General features: G+C 28.0%; 1 protein-coding gene across 1 annotated transcript in view; it reads right to left on the minus strand.

Annotated features, from left to right (window-relative positions):
- The window catches only part of LOC111038282, a 56,332-nt gene that overhangs the window by 27,379 nt on the left and 7,147 nt on the right, over positions 1-21,806 (minus strand). The window lies entirely within an intron of this gene.

Below are 21,806 nucleotides of genomic sequence, written 5' to 3' on the forward strand. Positions count from 1 at the left end.
CTTTTGATAAAATAATAAAATTGTAATGTATGTGTATTCACCTACAATATAAAACTACCTACCTATACTTTAACTAGAAACACTCCACTGTGAGGAATTATGAGTAAAATATATTTGATCAAGTTTCACAACGTTTAAAATTTAAATACGTTTAAACCTTTTATTTTATGTATGTATTTACTTACGATTGTAATAATTAAAAAGGAAAAAAGACTTGATCTTTATCGGTATAGCCATATAGGTAACATTAATGTTATTATTATTATCAGCAGGTATCCAATTTATTTCGAAAATTTATTTGAAATTTGTTATCTGGGTATATTTAGATATACATATTAACAATGATGTATCTACACACAATACTATTAAACGAATGAATTATAATAAAATACAATTCGAACTACATATAACAATAGAATAATCTACCCATAAGTATATTATGTATAAGCAGATTAATGTGTTCATGGATACAAATTAAGCTTTTGACAAAAAGTTTATTTAGAACTGTTGATAGGAGGTGAATTGGTGGACCAATATTTTTTGACTAAATAATTTGAAGCTATATTGAATCGGAATAAAAAAAGTGTACCAAAAATAGATGAATACGAATTTGTTAGTGCAATCCTTGGTTGCTTACGATTTTTGCTTGAATTGAATTTTTTTGAAATCATATGTTAAACTGTAAAATCAACTCTACTTACGACTATCGATTGATATCTGATAGTAATGTCTTTCGAATTTAACACCATAAGCAACAACCCCTGAGATAATTTAGATCCATCACATCATTCTTATTTACTACTGTGATCCACCTAACTAAATAAAATACGGTCATAATTACCTACACGTTGGGTGAAAAAGTATTATTTTAGATATTTGTAAAAATAGATGGTTTTTAACGTTGATACGTAATGGATTTCATAAACGCTGAATAATCACAACAACAAAAACAATTGAATACATTTCGGCTAGTGATAGTGTACATTATTATTTTGTATACTCTAAAATTTAAGTACTTGTGGGATTTAATTTGTTTTTATGCAGAACAATATTTTAATTACATAATGTTCAATGGTTATCTGTTGGAACATTAAGCATTATAATTATTGGAAGCGACGAAAACGGTTTTGTCTTATACATTTTTCAGACAACGGATTGTTTTAATTTCTTCCGTAATGGCTATTAAATTATAAAAAGCAGCCACTGGAAAACAAACCCCACGCTCTTCAAGAATTATTCTTGTTTCATAATCTTATTCCTTATTCTATTTTACATTGGCTTGCTGTATAAAGTCATAAAACAAAGTAGGTAATTAATTTAAAAGCACAGTTATGTTTTTATTTACTAGTTATTACCTTCATTCTTCTGATACGATATTATTTGTATTAATAACGAAATCAATTGTTAAATTTGTTTCAAACCGCCTCTATATTAGTTTTTGTTATTTTTTTTCCAAATATAAAATACTTATAATTATATATTTTAATATGAACTGTACTTGATTACTTTTTTTTCTGGTTGGAACGGGATTCATCGTGGTATTTCACTGTACACTAATGTATTGCGATTTGAATTACACTAACAATTTTAATATTGGAACATTTGTATTGTGTAATATAAATATACCATAATATAGTGAATACAAAAATACGAAAGAATATTAAATTAAAAATTGAATTTGTTTTTGGCATCAAATTATAATGGTAAGGCCAATCACGACAAAGTTAATGTTCACATCATGAGTCATAACTAAAAGTTTGAATTTTCGAGAGTAAGATATAATTTGAAACCTTTCTAGTTCCCTCAAATTATAAACTAGGTATCTCAACAGTTTATGTTTTAGCATAAATATTATGTTTTTAGACTACAGGATACAACTTTTTTTCGTAATAGTGTAATAGATTTATTGTCATAACGTTTTAACGGTAAAATGCTGTAATTTCCACTTACAATACTTTGGTGACCACTAGCAATATTGATGAATATCAAAATAATGTTACCATAGCAACCAAAAACAAAAAAGTGGACCCACAATAATGAATGGGTATAACTTTTTTTTCGTAATCAGATTTTTCGTGAGGTTGTCTCAAGCAACAGATATGATTACGTTACCATAACAACCTATGTTCCTAGGTTTTTTTAAAATTATAATTTAAAAATATATCTATGATTCAAAATTATTCCACGCAAAAGAATAAAATAACAAGCAATAGGTACTACGAACAACGGTATGTTTCCTTCTGATTTTTTTTTGTTAAACATTCAACAAAGCGTCTTTGTCATTGATTTGAGTATCAGCACAGGTTCTGCTAGGGGAGAGGGGGTGCCAGGGTATACACTTGCACTGTCCAGGTTTTAATACATATATATATATAGGTACTAACAAAATGAATGGTAGTAAAAATATTTTATTTTACATAATTATCAACGAACTATTTATATTTAAAAACTATTTATTAATCGTAATGTCATATAATTTGAAAAATATTCCTATCTTTTTAAAAATCAAAGTATACTAAGCATCCCCCGACAAATATCCTGGCGGAGACTCCTGTAAGTATAACTAGTATTGTTGACCACGAACAACGCGTTCTATTATATAATTAAGAAATATTATACACAGGGTGATATACCAAGTAGCCTGCTACTAACCAACCTGGCTACCTAACCCACATTTTCAATTTAATAATGAAGTTATGCAAATTCTCATTTTTGGAATTTTTAAGTACAATTAAGGACCATATTTTCAAATGTTTCATGCTTTTTGTGCTACTTGTGGCGATACAAATGTCTGTTTTTCAAACGATACACCTACGCACAAATATTTTGATGTAGTGATTGCTGAAATACTATTTTACGGCTGTCGGCTATGATTTGAATTTTGTTAAATGCTAAAATATTTTTCAATAAAATAGTAAAAACAATTTTAATTAAACATTTTTGCATGACTATCAACTATTCGTGTATTATAACAACAATGTATAGTCGTACGGTAGTGTACGTTGATTTCGTCTTAAAGAAATTAATAAGTCAGGTTCCAACATTTAATTGAACTTTAAAAGTGTTTGTAGTACCTACCATATATCCCAAGAGAATGGGAATGTAAGTCTTAAAAATTAGCTATCAAAGTACCAAACCCCACACAACCTACGTCTGAGTTTTATTTGTGGTGTTGGATATTTGTAATCTTATATTATTAAATTAAGAAGTTTTAGAAAAAAAAAACCTATCCCTTTACAAAAAATAAAGGTTTAGACGATTTCTATTATTTATTAAACACGACGCGACGCCCTCAAACAGAAGTACACATTGTAACAGAATAACACGAACGTCCAAAATACTATATCATAGTATAGCTGTTATGCGGTCGAATATAGCGATGTGATCACTCCGATGACGGTTACTTCAAAATAATGTGACAGAGTAAAGTAATTTTATTTAAAACATGTACAGCTTCGAGTTCCATAAAAGGATTTATTATTCTCCTTCTATTTTTTATGTCTTATACCGGCAGCTTGATATTACCCAAGTTTTTAGATTTTAAGATTTCGTAAAAATGTTGAACGCAAAAACTTTTTGTTACAACTCACGAACAACATTACGAAATAAAGACATGTTCGCCGATAAATCATGGGCAATCAGGTGCACATGTATAATATGTTTATATGATTGCGTTTAACACGAAAGCTGTAAACAAAAATCATTAATAGGAAAACTTATACATGACTTTACTACTCTTATTATTCGTAGTGAAACTAAACAACGTTTATACTTATCAACACTTATGAGTTACCTGTTCGCTTTGTAGTCACCGTGCAATCGTTTATGTATGGTCCTTGAAAACGAATTATAAGTTGAAATTTAATCAAAACGCATCGCAATATATATTTTCAACTAGATAGTCAATCATGCTTGTACAGCTATTTGGAAACACTGCGCTGGCCATTTGTATCACACTTTTGAACAGGACATCAACCAAGTAGACTACGTATTATTTTTATTTTATACCGTCTCGAGTATAAAATGTAAAATAAAACAGTTTATCAAGTCCGTAGACAACACGATATATTGTATACGCATTGTATATTATGGGTACCTACGTGTTGGAAACCATAGGAGAAAATATAATTTGATCGTGGGCACCTTTAAAATATAGAATTAATACATTATATTCGTGTTTTAACATTTTACTAATTAATTGAATGAACGTGTAAGTAGTACACCATAAATATAATAGGTAGTTCAGGTTTAATCTATGTCAAACGATGGTTACGTATTCGCTCAGAAACCACTTGCGGCTTATGCGCCCAGTAGAGGTTTTGATTATCTGCATAAAGGCATCGAGTCATATAATATACATCATACTATCTGTTTAATTTTTTTTTTTTTTATAAAATTTATCACGTAAAAAGCATCGGCGTAGCGGGTTCACTGTCGTTTTAAAAACACATGCGTCGGATATTCGTAATATACATAATAGTATAATACGCATTTATTGTTTTGAGTTTGGAAGCCTTAACACTGTGAATCTAAAAAGCTGCACGTATATGTATTCTAGCCTATTGAATCATCATATTATAATACGCACTTTAACCGGCATTGTTTTATTCTATAAGATTTATTTTCAATCACAACGTGTTCATTTGTTTAATAATGTAGGCGTATATATTATAAACTTTTTTCATTAAAAAAAAACTCGCTACACCTACCCAGTTATTTTAAAACCTAATTAGGTACATAACATGAAGGTTTTAAACAATTCGAATTTGAAGAGTTTTAATTTTGTATTACTATTTCAAACAAACTGAAAATTATTTTCCTTGTAAAATAATTCGAGAACTCTAGAACAGCCTTTACTTAGGATGAACAGCATAGTAATTTTGAGTTTAAATTACCGTAAAATCCATTTATTAGTAATTGTGATAATTATTATATTTCTGTAATACAATGTAGTATTAACCTACAGTGTCTAACAAAGCGTTGGATAAGTTGAATACTATTGTCTATTAATATGTTTCAATATTATTCAATTATTTGATTATTAATTATTTTCGTTAATATTATATACAGAAATTTTATGTCGCCCAAGTGTGCTTTATACATCTTACATAGCTTAAAAACTAAATTTTAAGTTACACAATATCGTACATACCTCCATTTATTCAAAATAAATTATTCAGCAAAATGTAAACATTTTAAATAATAAATAAAAATTGTAAAAAAAACGAGTTCATGTACACTCTGTAATATTACTGAGGATTAATTTACAGATTAGGAATATAAAGAACGTGTATATATCAATATATTAGTCAAACGATTTATTATACTTAAACATTAAAATAATTAATATTTATGTAATTTTAAAACTTGCGAAGAAATTAATCCAGTGAGTTCATTATTAAATAAGTTATGTTATGTTTTTAAACAATGATACATTTATGAATTATTCAAATCGATAGTTCCGAAATAATAGTTTCATTTTTTTTAAATTGTATTTTCATAAATACATTAATACATTAATACATTAATGCAACGTTGAATTCATTGAACAAAAAACAATCCAATTTAATATGGCCTAAGCTATATGCTATATCGGTATCAGGTATCAGTTATATACGAGTTACTATATCACTGTTGACTCATGAAAATGAAAATTTATAAATAATTGATATTGGGTTGGACGTCCGCAAATTTAAAAAAAAAATATGTTTCGAAATCGACAAAACTGTTAGCCGGAGTCAGTCATCGGAAAGCTCATCTGTCCAATAAAAATCGTGCTCAAAAATGTATTGAGAGACGTGCATATAATTATTATAAATTAATCGATGGCTGATAAATAATTTGAATGCTCGTACCTACATCTTTCTAAACCATACATTTTATATTTTATTTGTACATTTTTTTCGTCATATAAATAAACAACCGAATAATTTAACAACAGTTTGTGAACATTACTTTATTTCATAATATTAACTGAAACGTATAAAATGGGAAATTGGGACAAAGAAAAAAAGGTCAAGTGTCACGTGTACATATCTTTCAATTGGGTATGGAGTGATTTTAACCCAACATCGGTATCCTTTGAAATCGAAATATTATTTCATATACAGTAATATATACGTTTGATAAAGAAAATAAGCTGTAGATGGTTTTAATGTTTTTTTTTTCTTGTCATGTTATATAATTATACGTAATTTGTAACTACATACAAAATATTTATAGCAAGAAACAGCATATAAACCAACGACGATTTTATATCGTTCTTTTGCTATAAACGATTATTCATAACTTATGATCTTATTATCGTTGAATTATATGAATAATAAATAAATCACGCATGGTGAGTATGAAAACAATATTATTTGTGTAAATAATAATTATCAACACAAATATAATAAAATATAAATAACAGTTTTAAAAATTAAAAAATTAAAAATAATTTTCCATAAACAGGTTTATACCTATTTTATGACAATTTTTTTTTTACCTTTTTTCAGTTTCATGGTATTGCGCCAATAAATCAAAATATAATTAGTATGATTTATTATCTATATCGAATGTTCGGTATATTACACAGTATTGCTGTATTAGTTTCAATTATTTTTTTTTTAAATTACAAAATATACTAAAAACATTGAAAATAAATATTTTCAGAATAAACCAATAGTTTTTGAATAAAGATAATCATTTTAAGTTTTAAGCTGAAAGCAGAAATCGATAATATTGGATTTTATAATGGATCATTTATACGAAAGCATATAAAACGCAACAATAGAAATATTATTAATTCTTTCTTTGAGTTCAAAACTCAAAATGATTAACTTTGGCTTTTCAGAAAAATTACACAAGACTACAAGAGTAAATAGATTATCGTGTATATATATACTATAAAGCTACCGCAAAAAGAGATTTAAAGTATTTTATTTTTCCTATAAATCACTGTATTGCAATTTCGATCATACCAAGCTTATTTTTTAGTAGCAAACAGTGTACACCAATAATATGAATACCTGCATTGGTAAATTGGATAAGCGTTTCATATAATGTACCAGATGTACCTCTGTACCTGTAAGTACTTAAATGTTTTAAGTTTTTTCACTTTGTGGCATTTCTTTTTAAAACTAACACTATTTATTGAACACACGGGAGGTTACATATTTATGTTTGTGTGTGGTGTGTGTGTGTGTGTAGCTTTGGTGCTCGTGCTCATCATCTATATTTTTATCGTATTATTTTTCAACAGACGATGGCATATTTTTTATTTATTTTTTGTTTTTATCCGCACGCATATGTTATGCAAAGGGGGTGGTTTGATTGGGAGAGCAGACAGGATACAGATTATACGGTGATCCTCCAGCGAGCACACACATGCACACACACACACACACCTATACAGTGAGCATACATCACACGAACCCATACACATATAATATACAACGGCGGCGTGTGCATGTGTGCATTAAACATATAAAGCGCTCAACTCTCATCAGAGAATAAAGCCGCGTGGTGGATACTGTGTACGGAATTGTACAGCTATATTGGGGTGAGAAAAAAATTAAAATCGCGTCGTGTTTTTGGCTATCGGGATTACATTACGGGTATGACCGACAAAAAAATAAAATAAATAAATAAAAAAAACACATGCAATTTGCGTAAAATTGTATTGTATCAAAAAATAAAAATGACAAATCGTTTTATAATAATAATCGAAACGTCTGTATGGAGTGTACTGTACGAGCACGCTGTATGACTGCACCTACGAGCGATTTTGTGGAGAGAGTAATAATTCAATAATCGGTCCGCAACAAACCGACACTCCACCGACCACCCACTATATAATATACGTACCTGTTTACGAATCACACTTTCGGGTGACAATGTTGAAAATATAATTTTCAATAATGCGTGGTTGGTAAACAAACATGGCTGTATGTTATAATATGATTAGTTAATCAAATAAAAACTGTAAAATAATGCCCGGTGCAAAAAATACCAATATAATATAATAAATAATAATTTATAATACATCATACTTAGCTATAGTGTATTCAATAACAATCGTAGAACTTCAAAAACTGAAAAAAAATATTTAAATGATTATTCTAAAAATTGAGTAACACTGTAGGCTAGTAATAAAACTGCCAGTTTAAAATAATATTGAAATCGGTACGAATCAAGCAAGCAGAATATTTCTTTCAACAGTGAACACACTCGTGTATTTTATTATATTCCGAAGAGTACCCATTGAGTAACTTCATTCGAAATAGTCTTCGTGTCATAAACTGTATTATAATTCGGTTCGCCCGAAGTATAATGTCTCAAATTAATTTGATGTCTCATCACTGCAGCGGTGACCCTTTAGATAAATATTTTATCTATGATCACGATATCCACGTGCATCGTAGCATTAAAGCAAGTTGTAACTAGGATTCGGATTTTTAGGTTAGTTAAAGAAAATAATGATACATGAATAATATGATGCTTGTATTCTATAAATGAGAAAAATATGTTTTTTGTAAGTTGAAAGAATATCAAAATGTCTAATATCATGTATAATTTATTTTCAACAAGTAGGTGTACTTATGTTTTTGAAAAACTTACGAATTATTATAAGATGAAAATTCAATAATAGTTTTGAAAATTGAACACAAATTTATTGCAACAAAAAAATATTATCTTTTGTAATTGATAAATGATACGGATACAAAATTAAAATTATAATTGAATATTAAAATATATGGCACATTTCCGCCTCACAATTGGAAAATATGATACTAAAGAAACTACGTATAAATATTCCCAATAACCCTGAAATATACCGAATATAGGTACTGAAAAAAACTTTTTTTCATAAAACGTGTGTCCACATATTTTACTCTATAATAAGCTCCGCAATAACATGTATGAACCCGAAAACAGTGAAAACCCAGACTACATAGTCATGACTATTACACTATGATATGCCTTGTAAATGTATACTATTTTTAATGACTGACAATGTCCAGAATCCAAATACATTGCGCACGCACACGCACACACACACACACACACACACACACACACACACACACACACACACACACACACACACACAAACATACGTATGGTATATGCGCGTAAATACCATGTATATACTATGTAATAAAGTATGCACATCGCGTCGTACATTTATATATAATAATCGCTGCATTATTCGTATGTAATGTTTTTTTTTTTTGTTTGCTCGCTAACGAACGCACAGAGAGTCCTCTACTCGCAAACTTTTCTTCTAGTATTATAATGTACAGCCCCTATATCGGCGTGTGTGTGCTCTCTATATATTCTACGACACGACGATGTTCCCGTGATGGTACGGATGTGCACGCGTTGTAGGTGGGTAGGTATTATATTATGCATCACACATTTTAAACACGCGTATATCGAACCATATGTGCGTAGTGTGCCTCAACAAATATATTTTTTGTGCGCATAGAAAATATGTATGTAAACGTAATGCACTCCGTAATATTTGCGTACCGTGCTGGATTAAAAAAAAAAAAAAAATACGCAAATAAATAGCGACTAGCGTCCCATCCATATTAATGTAATGAACGCTACAAACTTAATTCGAATTTTTCACCTCAATTAATTTGCGCAGACATCGGGAGAGCTCCGAGAGCCATTCGCGCACAATCGGTGTACGGCCGGAAACGAATCTCGGAAACTGAGCATTTCATTCAGGGAGACGGTGCTGCTAACTCAAAATTTAAAATACTAGTTACAATATTAATTACCGTCTACAGACGTATTATAGTGTAAAATATTTTTAATCCCGGAATCGGGCGAGTATTATAATATGTTGGATATCTTTTCTATTATTTAGATCGTTTTACTTTTGATTTTATGGCCATCTAGCCGGACCGAAAAATATATTGTTTGATAATTCTATCAGAAACGTTAAATAATTGTCGGTAAAAATTTAACTCTTACATATTAACTCTTATATTACGTAATATATTATCAAGACTTCAAACAGATTTCTAGCATATGAACGTTTTAAAAACTAAAACTAAATTTAAATTTTGAAATTGAATTAGAAATCTGTTAAAACAAAATCAAACAATCTTGATTATCCATGAATGATTTAGATTAATCCATCATGATATTAAGATACTATATACTTATATAGGTACCAATAAATGCATAAAATTACTAGGTACTTTTTATCATAAAAAATTAGTTCATAGAAAAAAATTTTTTTTAAGGAATTCATTGATTCATCTCATTTTCAATCGGAATCCATAAAATTGTAAAAAAGTGATTTTAATATTTAAATTTTTTTTTAACATTATTTTAATTTTAAGGTTTGCCTTCGTGTAGCATCAATAATCTTATATATTACATTTTACAGACAAATAGTCTTAATAATACTCAAATGATTTATGTACTCAAGAGTCAAAATATCATACATTTATTTAACTTTAGTCAAGTTGATGACTAAACAATAAGAACCAAACTTAGGTACACAATATTGAACATCGAGTGTGCTAAACTTCCGGATCTCAGTTCAAATCAAAATCTATACTAACAGCACCAATTTTATTATGTATTTTATTTTTGTAATTCAAGAATATAATGGGCCCGTCTGAACATGTCCGTGTTTAATGTTTATGGAGGACTATGAGTTCAAAATTTGAAATACGAACAAATAACAACTAAAATAATTACAATCATGCATTTATTTCATACAACTAAGATGACGATATAAATAAATGTTTGTTCTATCTCTATAATTCTATAAAAAGTTTTTTTTTTTACTCGACGCTTTTTAAAACAACCGAAGATTTTTTTTCTTTTCATTAAAATCAGTAAAATCTTCGTCTTATTAATGTTACAAGTATTGGAATAATCATATATACATTTGTTGTACGTCTGTATTTTGTTTTTGCAGTGACAAAATTGTAATTTTTTTTTTAAGAATCTTAAAGGAGGTGTTCAACGTCTAATGGTAATAATATATTGTGAATTATATGATAGATTGATCAGCATCGTTCTTACGATTATCCGGACAAGAAAAAATAGTGCTTCATATAGCATTGCATAGCCATAACACGACTACATAATAAACGTAAATTGAAATAATCGAAGTAAAATGTATATAATATTTTAACAGTTTACTATTGGCGAGTGGAGGAGCCGACGAGTGCCAGGATATTACTGACATCTGCATGATTTGCACACAACACAATTATTCTCAGAACAACATTATTGGTCATCCTATCTCCAAGTGGACAAAGCGCATATACTATCTATACGAATATTGCCTAAGCAACGGGTCCGATAGACGTGATGGAGAAATGATTGAATGATTCGCGGCAGTTGATCTGGGCTTTGTCACTTTGACTAATTTTACAGTCTACAGAGCACCGTCACATGCCTAGTATTTGAATAGTTTTATTTAGTTACGTTTTTTATGTAGATACATTTGTATACAATTGCAATTTATTGTTTTTTATGCAAGTAGCCGATACTCAAAGTATAATATTTAATTGATTAAAATCACCATCTACCCACTTTATTGTTTGTTTAAATATTATCGAATTTCTACTCTACGTTTATTTATTCGCGAATAATTTTCAACAAAATTGTTGATGATAGGTATTACTTAAACTTGAGTCCAAAGTAAAGTCTGCTGCAATAACCGTCATTAAAAACTATAATGCAATGACATCGCCCATCATACCATTATTTATGATCTGTCGATAAATCATAATACGTTATTAAATGTATGTAATAGTTTAACAACCAGGTTAAACACATTATTACGAAACGCTATATTATAATATTATAATCTTATCAACATTTGGTTCAATTGGTCTCCAAAACCAAATATATTCAGAAATGGTCTTGATAAATTGTAGGTACCTATAGCGTAATAATTATTATGCATGCGGTTGGCATATTAATAATTATCATAATTATCCTCAGCAGTGCAGTAACATTTAAGACTGAACATACAAAACGTATAATTTAGTACACTACTAAGTACTAAAACTAGAATAATGAACTACAAATAAACTGTAGTTTATAAAATGTTACGTTGTTCATTTGAAAAAAAAAACCGCTTATGGAGTGTATAAAATGAAACTTCTTTCGTAGTTTTTAGTGATATCTAGTTTTTCTGAAAATGAACAATCTCCCAGCAAGGACTTAAGCACGAGTTGATGGGATTTAAGGTGCAAGCTCGTGAAACAAAAAATAATTTATTTGTTTGATTATTTCTATTTATTCTAATATTTTTATTTACCCTCGTTTCACTATACATCAGTTATAGACAAATATAAAGTTTCAAGTTAAAATCAAAGTGTATTCAAAATGTATTATTTTAACCTTCAATTGCTTTTAATTATTATAATATACAGATGACTATTGCATTATTATAAATTGAATAAACTTAAAGTGTATATTAAAACGACACTCCGTCTCACTACCCCTCACTTATTATTAACTATGTAATAGACAAAAATAATAAAAATAATCGGATTTGTATTTTATTTATTTTTTGTTTTCGTGGAAATTTTGTGTCATGAGCATAATTTTGTTACAAAGTGTTTGGAGTTGTGCTTTCCGTAAAAAAGTTTTAAATAAAAAAAAAAACATATCAATAGTTTGATACAAAATTTTCATTTTACGTGTTTTAAAATATGTATTTTTAAACTCATAAATTTCGTATGGAAATTAAGAAGTTTAAAAATATTCGTAGATCATGGTCTGTAAAATAAAAAATGTCATGTATTTTTTTGAAATGAACATATTAATAATTCCGGTATAATTCTCAGTGTAATAACAAATACAACCTACCCATATTATGTGAATCTAATTTAAGCGTTAAGCATAATGTCAAAAATATGAACGCATAAGAAACAAACACTACTTACCACAAATACAACAGATAGGAGAAGCATTAGTGCATTACAATCGGACCTCCAATAAAACATAAATATTAGGCATCGATTTCTTAAAGGAAACTAAACTATACAACTAAGGGTAAGCTTAAACCTTAGTTTAAAAATGGAAGAAATTGGATTTTTTTATAACCAATTCGTGTTTAGATTACAACGAAATTATGTATTGATTTCAATAATTGTATGAATCGTTTTAGATTGATATACGAATTAACGAAGGTAAGAGGGTATTATAATTTATGGTCAACAATAAACTATATGTATTAGAAGAATATACATAAAGTATAAGTATAAACATGACCGATTTAATTTTTTTTGTTAAGATCAAACTAGGTACATGAATAGTATTTATTATAATATAATATTTTTAAAAATCAGAATTCATAAATATTACCTACAAATTACAATAATTTTGTGCAATTACGTAGTTTTACTATAGTAATATAGTGTATATATTATAATAGAGTTTAAAGTCATTAAATATTTATGAAAAGGTAGTAATAAAATATTAAAACTAATTATTATACAAATTTCTGTATTATAATGTATTACTAGGTATTACGACATACCTCATACTATTTTTTACATAATTAAATTAATTTTTAAAAATTGTACTCATAAATTATAATTAAAAATATGAAACGTTCTACAAACGCCATAAATAACTGCACAGTGGTCCAACTCAAAATATTTTTTTCGAATGCTATCATTGATTTCAATTATAATATGTACAATTATTATAATGATGCAACAGTGTAAATGTGTATGGGTCCGGCACCCAGCTTCTGTATCTTGTTATCCTGTCTGTACATTTTCACTCACCAGACGGCACACTTATAATAATTCCTTTCATCTACCTATACTTAAATTGTTGTTCTAAAAATATGAATAAATATGTTAATAATTCGGGCATAATATCAGGAATTTTTCTGAATCTTTGATACTTTGATGGATGTAAGAAAATGTAAATTGTCTCGTTTGATGCCGGTGACAAAACAATGACTTTGTGGAATAACCGTAATAACAAAGGACTAAAGGAGTAGATATTGTAAGCAGAAAACAGCTAGGACACGAAAACAGACCTCACAATGTATACACACAATATGAATCGTTATTCAGACGCTTGAAATATTATTGAAACCAAATGAAAAGTACCCACTACAAAAAGGTATGTATATTGTAACGATTTTTTTTTAAATTTAATTTTCTGGTTAAATTAATTTTTAAATCTAAGAAAATTTTTTTTAAAAAGTAGGAAGTAGGTACCACTCTGATGTATAGTATAAAGGTGTCGAGTGGAATCAGAAAAGATATTGGAGTTGAAAATTGTAGCATTTTGACTACTATAAAAAGTATTTACACACACAAAATAAAAACACACGTCGCGTTGTAAAATAATTAAATCACTCCGCTCAGAATCTAAAAATTATCGGTTGAATAATAATAAAATATATGTTTTTATTTTTTAAAACACTTATACGGACATTTGGAGATGCTATAAAATCTCGAGAAAAATAGCATAATATTCCACATATTATTCCTATTTCCGACCGAAAATTGTATGTGCGTTCGGTTTGAATAAGTATAATATAAGTATATCTCAACGAAGACGACTTATAAATCTCAACATACTTCGGGAGAGCTTAAAAAATAAACCTCTTGTAAATCTACCTAATTCCGAAGTATATGAATCGTTTTTAGAATTCACATTTAATTGCTTTATATAATACAAATAGATACATAATAATAACACATTTATAACAATCAAGTTGTGTAACGTCCCAAAGAAAATCAAATCTGAAATAAGGAGTGCATAACGAATCACTATTTTTAAAATTGGTTTGTTTTTTCAATTAACAATAGTGAATACTGAATTCGACAAAATAATAACAACATTTTCATTCTCGGTCATAAAATACATTACTCTTTCTGATCATTTGACAACACGTCAACATACAGTAAGAACGCGTGGGGCATAACGTTGCCATTCTAATATTTATGTCTTACACTGGTAACAATGATTTAAGAATTGGATATTATATAGAACCGTTGGTCTTATAATATCACATGAGGTAAAAATAACATGTTCGTAAATCATTTATGATTTATCATGTCAGTAATAAATTAAAATCATCATTAGAGCCACTTTTATCAGTCGTTTGATATAATAAACTTTTATTTTATCTTAAAGCCTCCGTTATTTACTCACTGTTAGTTTATTATTTTTTTTCAGCTGTAAAATGTGCTTAAGTATAGTAGTATTAAGAATTTTCAAACTATTTACTTATCAACTGTACAAAAAGGTATAACTAACCATAGACCTGATATTCTCTAATTTTTTTATTTGTTATTTAATTTTACCCATCTGTGTATTACTTATGCATTGATTATAATATGCATAAAATCAGTTAAAGTTTACACATTTTATCTATCAAAATAAATGTTTTTATTATAAGTTATAATATTGTTATATTATTATATTATATTCTATTATTTATATTATTTGTTTTGATGTTATTCCAATAAAAGTCAGGTTAAGTTATTCACTTTAATTGCATTAAAGTAAAAGGAATGAATATTTATATGAATTGAATAATATTTAATGGACGTCCCCATTTTGCCCCATGTATGAGTTAAAATGGAATAAAATTAACTCTTTACCTTTTTTCTTCTCTCGGGAACTCAAAAGGAATGCTATTGCCATTGAATCGCGATAATATTAATTTACACGTCATAACAATCGTACATTTGTATTTATAGAAAAATATCACAACAAATATACAGTTTAGCCATAATATATGCAAACCTCATATAATAGCGTCTCCGTTTTGTCATACGAGTTCCCTCGTGTGTACGATTTTTCTCCGTGTCCGTCCCATCATGGTCGTCGCGGAGGGTTCAAAAACCCAAAGGTTTTGATTATTTATTTTAAGCATTGATATCGTATAGTTTTTAGATATTTTTTTTTAACAAACCGAACTCGATAGACGACAGCACATATTATGATATTATTATATATAATGGCCGAGTGTTAATGCACGATGTCTGAACGATCCCAACAAATCACGATTATATACGAGTGATAATAAATCGCAACCCCATCTCCCTCACCAGAGTCACCACCACCCACTACCACACCACACGACGCTGTGCACTAAATTGGTTTGGAGAAATATGTGATGAAACGTTTGCAATGCAAATGCGAACAGCGCTAAATATGACATTATGTGGCGTACGTGTATATATATATATATGAACAGGATTGTACAAAGTGATTGTAAACAAAGATGGTGCACACAATATAATGCTTTCAACATGCGTTCGAGAGTCGTAAATCGGTAACAGTATCGCTATAACAGGTACACGACGATGTCATATAATGTGGGAAATGATCGCGAGTTCGGTTCTGATTGGCACACCGGCGGTTTCCGTCGAGGTAGTCGGAAAAAATATGTCGAGATAATAACACATAATATTATAACATCATACGGGTAGTCAAATAACCGAAGGCTAATCGATTTCATGTGGCATATTTTTAATTTTTTTTTTTTTTTTTTATTCGTATTTATATGGGTACACACGCGTTATGCGTGTAATACAATATTATGACATGTCGTTGAGTGTTTAATAATTGTACGTATATATTATACTCGCAGTATCGACAACGGTTATGACCTACCCATACCTACGCTCGAATGTTGTGCACAGTGCACACGGGAAATAAGACTTTATAACTTTCGTGTAGGTATCTTTCATAATAAAACGTATTTACGATGTGATAGTTGTTGAACGCCAAACACAATCGCGGATTGTATCGCGTTGTAATAATGTCACGTGTCGTGTACAGTGTACAATCACAATATGACATTGATATATATGTTTACAGGTACCTACCAACACACAAAAATACTTGTTAAAAGTGCTTTTTGAAAGTATTTTATGCACCTTTAGGTATTTAAATAATTGAATGAAAAAGTGTATATATTTTAATCAATTATTATTGAAATATATTTTCCAATAGGGCTATATTTAAGTTCAAATGTAAATACACTCAAAAAGCATTCAAAATGTTTTATTAATTTATTGGCCCATATTTACTTCTTCACTCTTTGGTCTGGATTGAGGTAAATTAAAAAAGGTAAAATTATACAGTTCATAAACGTGTTTATTTAATTCATATCTGCAAAATAAAATTATTTAGTTATTGCTTGTTTAATATAAATTGTTTAAGTATCATAGGGAAAGAATGAAGTGGGAAATCCCGTTCTTTAATGCCAGAATCTCGGGTATCAAACTTTAAACACTCGAAATTATATATTGCATGCATAGTCTTATGAAGTATAAATCGTATGTTGAATTCCTGAAAAAAATTTAAAAACTTCGATTTTCGTAATGACCTTTAACGGTCAATCATAAGTCATTAAATATTGAGCAATAGTAATAAAATAACAAAATAATCTTAATATTAAATCACATATATTTTGTATAGTATATTTAATATTTATTAATTGTTAATATAAACTATACAATGTATATTATGTATGTTGGTCATTTTGTTTAATTTTAAACGTAAACTATCTGTTTTTTTACCCTGCGGGGTGTTTATAATAAACAATAATCAATTTCGTTTTCCTTCTAGGTTTTGTAGATTCACTGAATAAATACAAAAAATGTAAAAAAAATATTTAAATTTTAATAATTAAAATACAAAATAAATATTTAAATACATAACAAGTATTATACCTGACCTGCATAGTATATTATATGTATATTGAACACCCCATCAAATCAAGCTAAATAACAATATAAAATATCAAACGATATCATACCGAAATTTTTATAAGAGAATAAAAACGAAATTATAAATAGTACACTAATGATTATGAAATATGCAAGCAAATTCAATAAAATATAATTAAAAAAACAATGAATTGGTGGACAAAAAAAAAAATGCTTTTTCACTATTTGTATTCTTTTTTTTGTACTCACAGCTATATTATAATAATTAATAAGGGGAAACCGGCATTTTAAAAATATTTCAATACCTTATAAATGCCTGTGTAGTGTGTACATAAACTGAATTTCAGTATTATTTAGATAAATGTATCACATATTCTATATCCTGTATGGTATTTAAATTTTAAGCTACTCTCTAGCCAATTTTACATCATAAAGAATAATCCTACGGTATAAACACACGAATAAAATTAACATACAGAAAAGTTTTGATTCGATGAACCATTAATATTAATACGAAGCATATATTAAAATCGAGTGTATTAAAAAAAAAATTAATTATTTAAAAACACACAAAAAAATATAATAATTTTGCTGATTCATGATACACACGATTTCGACCTAAATGCTATGATATCAACTATATATAGTTTATTTTGAATGTTATCAAAATATTTAAGTACAAATTACAATTATTTAAAACAAAATAAAAAATAATTTCGTACGAATTGTGATTCATCATATTATTTCTTAATACTATACAATCAAAGTAAGATACTGGACAAGAGAGAATTTTTATTTTTAATGATACCATTGTCGTATCATTTGTTATGAACGGTTGGTAAAAAAGTAAAATCAAAAATTGTTCGCAGACTTGACTTACATAATATTTTATAGAATCGTTTATATCCGTTTATTTTAAATATCAGCAGACCAAAAAAAAATAATACCTCGGTAGGCATTAATATTAATAATAATTAATACAAGTCATCTTATAAAATGGTTTGTGGTTGTTCAATGTTACTGCATTTTATAAAAGCTAACAAACCTACTATAATAGATTTGAAATAATATATTATTTTAAAATTGAAATTATTATTGTAATTGGATACATAGGTACTTTTACTGTTTATTTTCCTATTTTAAATATTCGTAGTAATTATTTTATTAAAAATATGCTTGCAGAATCGTTATTCTAGATCTGAATTGTATTAATTTTGTTTGATGCTAATATAATCGTCCAAAGACTTATTATTACTCTTACAAATATACTTTACTCTAGTTAAATGTAGAATATTATCATAAGTTCGTTAACATTTTCTAGTTTTTTAGTTTTGTTTGTCGATTTGATAAACGCATTCGTTAAGCAGGCACACTGAGGCCTGCAATATAGTTATTTTCTTAGCATATAAAATATAAAGTAGACAAGCATAACTGTATCATTGCATTAGATTCACATTTTCATTTAGATGAAAAATGTTGAATTTATTATAATTTACTACAGTATTATTAGATATTATATTTTCATTAATTTCCATTTGAACCTATACAAGTAAAACAACCAAAGATTAATATTTATTTTATCATTATTAAATGTTTTGCTTTATTCGCGTATCGCTTTTATAATTATTTTATTTGCATGTACCCATAGTACCTATATATTAAGAAGTATAAACGTAAACCGATATGGGACATTTATATTATTTATTTATTTTTTTAATACATTTTCTTAATGATGTGGCTCATATTACAATGCTTTTCTGGGTTTTCATTTACTGAAATTACATTTTACATGGTATGCGAATCGAATTGTGTTTGCAATAAAAATAATACTAGTACATTTAGCTATGAATGATGCGGAAATCGAATCGATATTCAATAGCTCACTGGTCCCCGGAAACAATGAGTAATAGGTCACATGGTAGCCAAAGGAAACACATGAAATGATTTATGTTAAACTGAGTCCTAAATCCACCACGGCGGTATTGATGACGGGATTTTGTAGCTTAATAATAATTTACAGACGAACGAAATGAATGCCAATACCCCATACAATTTACGGTCTTTCTATCTATATAATTAACGTTCAGAATGTGATTAGAAACCGTTCACGGAAATGATTTCAAATTATTATTGTATTGTTATGAAGATATTTGTCATTCACACTACCTATACCAAATGCAAATTGGTAGTGGATGATAATAATAATATAATACATGTAAATATATTGTAATGCAAAACTACTGTTCATTACATTCAAATAAAGTGTTACGTTGCGATCGCAAATATTCAATTATAACAGTATAGACAAAACAATGCACACATAGGACACTACGTCATGATTCGAAATTTGATAGTTCCCTAACACAGCTTTTAGGAGGCTGGTGAAATAGTTAGACTGGTGGCGGGGGGGGAGGTCTCACGACATTGCGAAATCCACCTGACCTATGTCTGAAGATTTATTTTAATTTGGTTAGTTAATTCGTCTATAAAACTAATATTTTTCTGTAGTCCAGATAATTTAAATTCATGAATGTCATTACAGTATCTAAAAATAATGATTTTAAATCTACAAATAATATCATCGCCAAATAACTTTTTTTTTTAAACTAAGAACTTAAAAAAAAAATACGTTTATCTTTATTTACAATTATTTACATTACTACAATAGGAATGTAACAAATCATAGATTATAAATTATAATTTTTTTTATATATATAAGCTAAATTAGGTAACCTGATTTGAAAATAAATAAGATATATGAAATAGCTATATGGAGTGCGAGGTCTATAGAACCCCTTCCAAGCTCAAAGTAACCCTTAGCTTCGCAAGGTTGAATTTCAGTCCAATCCTGACTTAGTGCAGGGTAATCAAACCGAATAATAAGTTATTCGTTGTTGTTAAGAAAGACAGAGAAATTTAAACATTACTACAAGTCTATATAGACTATAGTTATACAACTAACACAATAAACGATTGACCAACTTTATATTTTGCTATTATATCGTTTAGTAGTTATTATATTTCAACAACTTTTAAGGCAAAAGGTTTACAAAAATGTTTTTTTTTCAAGCTTACGATCATTAGCATAATATCTTATCCCTTTTCACGAACCGTTTCATTTTACATGTATTTTAATATGCATTAAGTGGCTTCAAACAAATGAAATATTTTTTTATTAAAATTAAAAGTAATTTTACAAGTTAAAGTTAGTTGCATCTATGATTAGATAAATCTGTTTTTGCTTAAGTATTTTATTTTGTTTAAGCATAGACAATTACGAATGTTATCACTTTTTCAGGACTTAGACTTACTTTTACTACAATCCGAGTTTTCATTTATGTTGAGTTCAGTAACAAGGAGTATTATCATCGTTTAAAAGACCTTGGGCAAATTATATTTATATTATATTTGAACGACAACTGACAAGTGACAAATTAAACACACAATAATTTGATTTATAAAGATATTATATGTGTAATACACATTGTGTATATAATAAATTAATATAAATTAGTGCGTATGTATTTTGATTAGACTCATTCAAATTTATAAATAATTTGCAAAGTACACCATAAAATGATAAACGACAATGCATGTGAATCGACAAAAGTTCGCATACCCTTGGATTTTAGATTTAGAAAATGTATATCACAATAAAGTCATCACTAATGTCTCTTTTTTTTTATTTTAAAGCAGTAGTAGTAAACACATATCTATATAAAATACTTACTAAATATTATTTTTTGACGTTTTCAAAAGATTTACATACATTTTATGCTATTGTCTATTTTATAGTATATACCTTATTACTATAAAATATACAATAGTTAAATAAATTAACTATTAATTAATAGCAATCTTCAATATATTTTAATAACAATAGGCTGATTGACCGTCCCCTGCTCAGAATCGTTTTCCGTAGGCAATATTTATCATTGAATTCGTATCTAAGACATTCTCATTACTCTGACCTACTCAATGATTATGTTCACTCGACTAGTCGACTCCTACTTTACAGCTGAATGGTTATCTTTTTCTCCTTTTTTTCTAATACATTTTATACCAAATACAAACATAATATATTTTAAATAATAATTATTGTTTTTGAATAAACATTTGCTC

The sequence above is a fragment of the Myzus persicae genome, unplaced genomic scaffold (assembly GCF_001856785.1).
Source record: "Myzus persicae strain clone G006 unplaced genomic scaffold, MPER_G0061.0, whole genome shotgun sequence".
Lineage (NCBI taxonomy): Eukaryota > Metazoa > Arthropoda > Insecta > Hemiptera > Aphididae > Myzus > Myzus persicae.